Genomic DNA, 8,282 nt, shown 5'->3' with positions numbered 1-8,282 from the left:
GCTGTGCAATTTCATTTACATTCATATTGAGTTCAGAAAGGAAATGCCAGGTATGCACCAGATTGTATTTAGAGCTCTCTATTTTACTGTCAGCATAAAGGCTTACAAATATATCTCCTCTCAAATATGCTATTGCATAACTCCATGCAGGGCAATAAGTTAGGTATTATAAATGCTTAAGCAGTCTTTGTGAAATATTATTTTCCCCTCTAGTATTCTATCATTTTCCTACATGCAGAATATTAAAAAATGAAAAATGAAATTTTTTCAAAGGGATATGGAGTATAATAATTATATGCTTCAACTTTGTGCCTAAGGTCTCTGCAATCTGGTCTCAATTCGTATTTTAACAAACAGATATATCTACCTAGCATTTATCTAATACAAATCATCATGACATTAAATATTTTGGGTTGGTCAGTAGTGGTAGAAAATTAATAGCACCCTTGATTTATCATAAGCATTATGTAATCCAATTGAAAACAGATATATGAACCATTCCATTGATTATAAGAATATGTAATTTAAATTGAACAATATAATTAATATTGAATTGGTACTCTGTGAAATAAGGGAGGAGAAGCAGTTAATTTTGGCAGAGGAATACCAAGCAAAGGATTAAGTAGTTGATTCTTAATGTGGGATTTGAAAAATAGATAGAAGTTAGGGATATATTAGGAGCACAACAGTGCAAGGCCAAAATCAAAGAAGTAGGTGGCATTAAACTCTGTTATTATGTGTTCTCATTATAAAATTATCCTGGGTTGTCAACTGTGGCTATCTGTAAGAGGCATGAGAATTTGTACTGCATCAGTGAATAGATAAATCAGAAAAACTTATGGCAGTCTGCATCAAATCTCTTCTGGGTTCATCCCATCACAAATCTCCATAGTCACTAGAATGGAACTAAAATATTAAACACATTTACCCTACAGAGCTAAAATATTAAATTCACATGACATTTCACACACACACATACACACACATACACACAGATGCACACACACACATAAACACACATACAAACAGATGCCTTTTTCCTAACTGTCATTTGCCAATCACTAAATTAAGTTGCATACATTTTTTATCTTTAGAATTCTTATTTTCAAGTTAGTTCAAGCTTAAGCTTACATAACTTGCTCAAAGTGTATAACAATAGACAGCATCAAGATTTATTCCTAGCCCTAACAGGTTTGGCTCAGTGGATGGAGCGTCGGCCTGCGGACTGAAAGGTCCCAGGTTTGATTCCGGCTAAGGGCATGTACCTTGGTTGTGGACACATTCCCAGTAGGGGGTGTGCAGGAGGCAGCCAATCGATGCTTCTCTCTCATCGATGTTTCTAACTATCCCTCTCCCTTCCTCTCTGTGAAGAATCAATATAATATATTTTTTTAAAAAAATTTATTCCTATATGAGTCCAGGACCAATATTCTGCTTTGTACTAAATCAGAACAAGAGATTTTCTGAAATTTAAACACAAAACACTCCTCAAATACTTGATTAAATATACTGATCATCCCCCAACCCAGCTTCATGTATGAGTGGTGCTTCTGGCTATAATCTCTACTGACTATTTTGACTTAGAAAATAATTCTTATATTCTCTGTGAAACAGTTCATTCATAAGTAGAATGGAGAGAAAATAGCCATTTTATTCTTCTTCTGGGTATTATACAAGATGTTATGTTTAAGAAACATTTTTATTACAATTGTCTATTCTTCTGTATCAATTTGTATCTCAGAATTTTGATGTACAGAGGAGGGCAAAAGTAGGTTTAACCTTGTGAATATGCAAAACCCAGGGTTTATTCTTGTATTGTTTATGAATTAGTGATCAGTGTTTTATTTATTTGTATTATAACTGTAAAGCTCTTGGTCATTTGACATTTTTTTAAATATAATTAGGCTATGTAATAAAACAGCAATATATACAAAAAAACAAAAACATGATTTGGAAAGTTTATGAACCATTCCCTTACCTAATCTGAAAACATGTTAATAATATACAGACACCACAAATAGAGTCTCACTAACATTAGGTACCACTGAAAATTTGAAGGATGGACCACATTCCTCTCTTAGAAGAAAAACTTTGGCACTTATAGCATTCTCACCTATGGATTCACAAATGCAATCCAGGCTTTTAATCTCCAGTCTATCCTTAATCTATATCTATAAAATGCCAATATGCAAAGTGTCCCCTTGGGAGTTCAACTAGGAGACCAGGAGTTCGATTGCTTGCTATGATGTGTGCTGACCACCAGGGAGCATCGCGGAACATAGTGGGTGACCAGTGGTGGTGGCGAGGTGCTGAGGGAGCAAGGGAAATAGGAGGTGGGGAAGCAGGGAAGAGGGGAGGCCGGGAGCTTGATTTGCCCTATTTGCTGGCCAGGTGTAGGGACTCTACTGGTGACAAATTTCGTGCACCGGACCTCTAGTTCATCTATAAGAGAAATAATTTTTTTAGGTATCATTGTGATGAAAATAAACGTGTGTTTTTCCTCTGGGCAGGATGCAAAGGTGGTTTCTTTCCCAGGTTCTTTTCCAGGTGGATTCAAAGAATGAAGCCACGGAAAAAAGGTGGTATAGGATAGGAAAAGGTCGAAACTTATTGGAAACAAGTACAGATCAGTGAGGCTATCCCTTTGGGAGAGGAGTCCCAAAGGGGTAGCCCACTAAGCTCCTTTTCTTAAGGTTTACAAAGGCTGCAGTTCTTTGTGTCCTGATATCCCCTCTGATTGGTCACTATAGCAGCTTCAAAGCTCAAACCCCATGTGGGGTGCCCCCTTTCCCTCCAACCCCCCTTGTGGTAAAATTCTCTATTCCCTGTGAAAATCTGTTTTCCTCTTTCTCCCTTTTGTTTCTCTACTCCCTGTGGCTTTCTCTTGTCTTCTGTGAATGGGTGTCTTCCTCTCCCCTGAGGCTGTGGTGCCTTTAGTTCTTTGTGAATGTATGCCTTTTGCCAGCTCCAAGTCTGCAGCCAACTGGGTCTCCCTCCCCCATAGACCGTTTTTATTTCTAAAACTCCCTAAACCTGCCTATTTTACCCATAAAAACTCCTTTCAATAATACCACATCTATCACAGAAAACAGTGACTCACAACATTTGTTGAATTAGGACAAGAGATTTCCTGGAATTTAAACCCAAACCATTTCAAAGATGTGAGACTTGGAGACTCAGAAAGTTTGTGACATTCATTTATTCCATCATCCAACATTATGTCCACTGGATATATAAACATGAGTCAATAGTGTTACCACTATTCATAAGCTCATATTTCACTGGGGGGGGGGCACTGATATGTAGTGCAGCTAAACCCATAATGAAAAGAGTATATATGATTGCTGTTTAATAGAATCGACTTTTTCATCAGCTGGAGAGTGTTTGTCCACTAGCTTATAACTTACTGCTTTTGAGACTAGAATATTTTACATCTATGACTCAAATATTATTATCTAGAATATGAAGGTGAAATGTCTTTCATAAGTAATATTAATACATGTTAGTTTATACAGTAGACTTTTAAATGCAGTTTTGCTTTCTGCAGTTTCTGGAACCCATGGTCAACAATAAAAAAACAACAACAACTTTTTGATTTCTTTAACCCACTTTGATGTTATAGTATAGTCAGTGATGAAATACAGGATATTCATCTGTACCATCTAGCTAGCCTGAAGATGAACTTTTATGATTTTTACAGAAAATCTACCATAAAAACAAGTCATTTATGCTTTTACCTGTCTACTCATCAGTTTAATCACTGGCTGCTTCTAAAACCATCTAACTGTAATCCAATTAAAGAAATCCAAGCCCTGCTTTTTGCTTTCTGGCAAGTTACTAGTTCATAAGATTTTAAGCTGTGTGCCCTACTGTGAAGATGCACAGCTCTGCCCTGACTGGTTTGGCTCCGTGGATAGAGCATCGTCCAGCCTGTGGACTGAAGGGTCCCAGATTTGATTCCGGTCAAGGGCATGTACCTTGGTTGTGGGCACATTCCCAGTGCGGAGTGTACAGGAGGCAGCTGATCGATGTTTCTATCCCTCTCCCTTCCACTCTGTAAAAAATCAATAAAATATATACTTTTAAAAATGCACAGCTCTGCTCTGGATACCTTCTCTGGCAAGGAGAAAGCTCCTAATTATGTAGAGCACATTGCAGGGCTTCCTCGGACAGTTCTGGCAGATTTCATCCATATCTACTGATGATCTGGTGTGTATAGTATCCCCTTCCCCAAATATGGGATCTGAAATAAACACTACGCTGACAGTGGTGATAGATATATAAATTTTTAAAACTGTAAAGTAAATGTGGTCTCTAGTCCTAGGTTTGTGGTGTGTTCATTTGTATTAATGTGTAGGGGAGGAATATTGATGTGATGGTTATGGGGAGTGAATCTTGTGTATGCCAGGGTGAGTACTGATAAATTATTAACAGGTTTTCATTTAGGGGTGAGTCATGTGATGAATGGCTTAGTCAGAAAAATGGAGGAGCAAAGATGCAAGCTTTGCCCAGTGATGAGGAGAACGGGGTTTTATATTATTTTTGCCAGGTGTCGTAAAATTTGTGCATGGCTTTTTGTTGTTGCTTAGTAATTGGTAGAAGAGAAAACATGAGGGGGAAAAACAAAACAAACAAATCTCAGCTTTGCTAACCAATCTTTTCAGAGGTACATATTTGGGGAGTAAAATACGACTGGCCTAACGTGTTGAAAGATTCCATCCTTTATACTATTCACCCCAGTCTGCATTCCTCCGGTTGAATTGTAGTAATTCACAGTGATTTATAACTAGCCAGTGATGTTATTCTATCATGCACTTTGTCAAAGCATTTAATGACTTTAATAAACTTAGTTTACTTGCCGACTACACCAGAGCTCTATTAGTGACAGACCTCTATTGCATGACATTTTCCATTTGAGTTTGACACGTAGAATTATTTTTAATTTCATGACAATTGGCAGTCCTAATAGCACAGATAATTAGAAACTAACAAAATTTCAGTGTAAAAGAGAAAAATGGTGTTTGTGTTCAGTAAATATTTGAGAAAACATAATTTTAATATATGAAAAACATATTCAAGTTTATGGCTTGTTTATCACAGTTATTTTTATTTCTGTTAGTTTACAATGTTATTTGATTTTACTGAAATACTTCTGCTGAGTATTACAGGATAAAGGGATTAGAGAAAATTTCCTTTACAATGTGAAATAGCAACTGTGTTGGATATACAATGGTGGTTAACTTAGTTTAATTAAGGAATTATTATGCCCTGTTTTGTAGTATCATTAGCATGAAAGGCACATGACCCATTGGTTGTTCTATAATAGCACTTAAGGAAGCTTTGAGAATTGGAGGCTATGGGATAAGCTTAAGAAGATGAAATCAGGAATATCACCATAAATTGATAATTTCCTCATAATTTTAAGATTTAAAGCCAAATACAATACAATAAAAAAAATGTGGAGAATGGTGAAAAAGAACACTTAAGCTCTTCAACTAAGGTTGCTGTGTGTAAGAATTTACTTAAATAAACTTTAAAAAAATTCCTTTAAGATCATTTAAGCTTCCTTAAAGAAGACAGAATCTCCATCCTTTGTCACTTCTCTCCTTGGTGGAGTGAGTTATCTGATAGGTGCAATGGGGAGACTGAGAATTGAACTATCTCATCGGTGAGACTAGGAGAAGGACCTGAGCATGTTATGTTAGCTCAGCCTTTGCCAGTACAGTTTTCCTTGCTTAAAGATTTATAGGAGGCTTGAATCTGTGGCCAGAGGAGAAAAATGAAGTTTTGGGGTGAATAGTTATATTCAGGGGAATATTAGAAAATTTAGGCATAGGATAAGATCAAATCCTCTAAATTGCTTCATCAGAAATATATGATGTGCTAATATAAATCAGTTTAATTCCTGGATGTCTCTTGCAATTGTTCAGTTCTGTCATGAAAAGAGAGCTATTATTTATTGATTTTCTAAAACTCTCAACAGCTTGCATAGGTTTTATCTAAAAGAGAACAGAATTTGATGAATAAATTAAATAATTATGCTTAGATGACGCCATCATAAAAGTTGAAGTGCTGACTCATACAATGCCTTAGAATTGTGGTTTTAAAAATGTTTGTATCATTGACACTGTTGAAAGATTCATGAATATATTGGAATTTTTCCAAGAAAATGTGGGCTTCTGAATAAAATTAGTCATACAACTTCAGTGATTCATGGGCTCCATATTAATAACCAGTCATTAGAAAAGATTCAAACTGAAGTTCAAGCCAACCTAAAAATTAATTTCTACATGATATTAAGCATTCACTATACCTTTTACAGTTAAAATGGCAATAAGTATAATGAGATACTTTATAATTAGGTAGCAGTTAAGTGACTAGAGAAATTAAATATTAAGCAAAGAGTATAGCTGCTTAAAATTGGCATATTAAGACCAGAAAACCATTCATTTTTATTATTATTCCTCAAATATTATTTTAATTATATAATATATAGAAAAAGTCATCTAAGATATAAACTAATTCATATAAGTATATAATAAAATAAAGAGATAATTTGATATTAAGAAATGTGCTAATTGATAACCTAAATTTAATAAAAGCTATTTTTCTTATTTCCTTACATTCTATACCTCAAACTCATGCATATATTATAACACATTGTGCTAATTCATACAAGTAATCTTAAAAGTAGTGTTATATAAAATTTGACATACACTGAGTGGCCAGATTATTATGACCACCTAATGTTTGTAGGCAAATTAGCCGTACACTGCATCCTATGGGATATGGAAGCCGAAGGCCTGTTCGAACACCTTTGCTGTCTGCAGTTACCAAGATAAAACGTCTCCAATTCACACAGAAACTTAAGGATTGGACAGTTGAGCATTGGAAAAAAGTCATGTGGTCTGATGAATCATGTTTCCAGTTGCATCATGCAGATGGCAGAGTGAGAATTTCACGGAAACAGCATGAAAGCATGCACCCCACATGCATGCGTACAACCCTTCAAGCTGGTTGGGGCATCGTTATTACCTTGCAGAGGGAGGCTCAGACCACTGGCCAGTGGGGCAATCAATGCAGAGCCCTGGCCAGGTGCATGGGGTCTCCTTCTGCTGGGTGATCGATCACATAGCCCTGCAATCAATAGCCCCAAAGAGGGAGGCCCTGGCCACTCAGTTTTTTTTTTGGCCTCCCTCTGCAGGGTGATCTATCTGGGGACCCCACAATCCATCGCTCCACAGAGGGAGGCCCAGGCCACAGGCCAGCGATGCTGTGGTGGGTTTGTGGGGCCAGCCAGCAGTCTCCCCACAGAGGGAGGCCCAGGCCAGCCAAGTGATTGCACCCCATGCCTGTTGCCTGCAGAGAGAGGTGACCGGTGGTAGGGGAGGAGGGGCAGCACCGCACAGTTGGCAAGTGGTGGCAGTGGTGAGGGTGGGGTCATCTGCCAGCAACCAGGGGAAGGAAAGCCCTGACAGGCCCTGATTTCTGGCCAGGCCTAGGGACCCTACTCAAGGGGTCCCAGATTGTGAGAGGGTATAGGCCAGGCTGAGGAACAACCCCCCTCCCCCATGCATGAATTTTGTGCACTGGGCCTCTAGTATTATATAAAGGCAAATAAATCTCTTAATAACTACATATTCTGAAAATGGCTACAAAATTTATATGTATGGTCTAATCCTTAGAACAGAGAAAAATTACTTTATTTGGAAAAATGTTCTGTGCAGATGGGATTAAAATAAAGACTTTGAAATGGTTACATCATCTTAGAATATCTGGGTGGGCTCTAAATGTCATCACAAATAACCTTACAACAGAGGCAGAGTGAGATTAGATCACAATATGTCCAGAGAGGAAGCAACATGGAGGCAAGCAGATGCTGGCCACGGCATGCCAAAGCCACCACAAGTTGACAGAGACAAGGAACAGATCATACGCTATATTCTCCAGAGGGAGCGTGCCCCTCCTGACACTCTGTTTTCAGACTTCTGGACTCTAGAGCTATGACATAATATATTTCTGTCATTTTAAGATATAATTTCGTAGTCATTTCTTATGGAAGCTAATAGAAACTAATACAATTTGTAATATTAAGTAAGCATCAACTCTTTTCTTGTCATATCTTAAGGACTTTCTTTACTTTTGTTTAGTCATTAAGTCTTTATAAGAATAAGTAATACCTTACATTTGTGATATGACTTATCTAACTCAGGTATTAAATACACTCACATACTTTTAAAAATAAATATATGAGCTATTATTCTAATTTTACAGATGTGAAA

This window comes from Myotis davidii, unplaced genomic scaffold (genome assembly GCF_000327345.1).
Source record: "Myotis davidii unplaced genomic scaffold, ASM32734v1 scaffold99, whole genome shotgun sequence".
Taxonomy (NCBI): Eukaryota; Metazoa; Chordata; class Mammalia; order Chiroptera; family Vespertilionidae; genus Myotis; species Myotis davidii.
The sequence above is the reverse complement of the archived record's forward strand: the minus strand, read 5'-3'. Positions refer to the sequence as shown.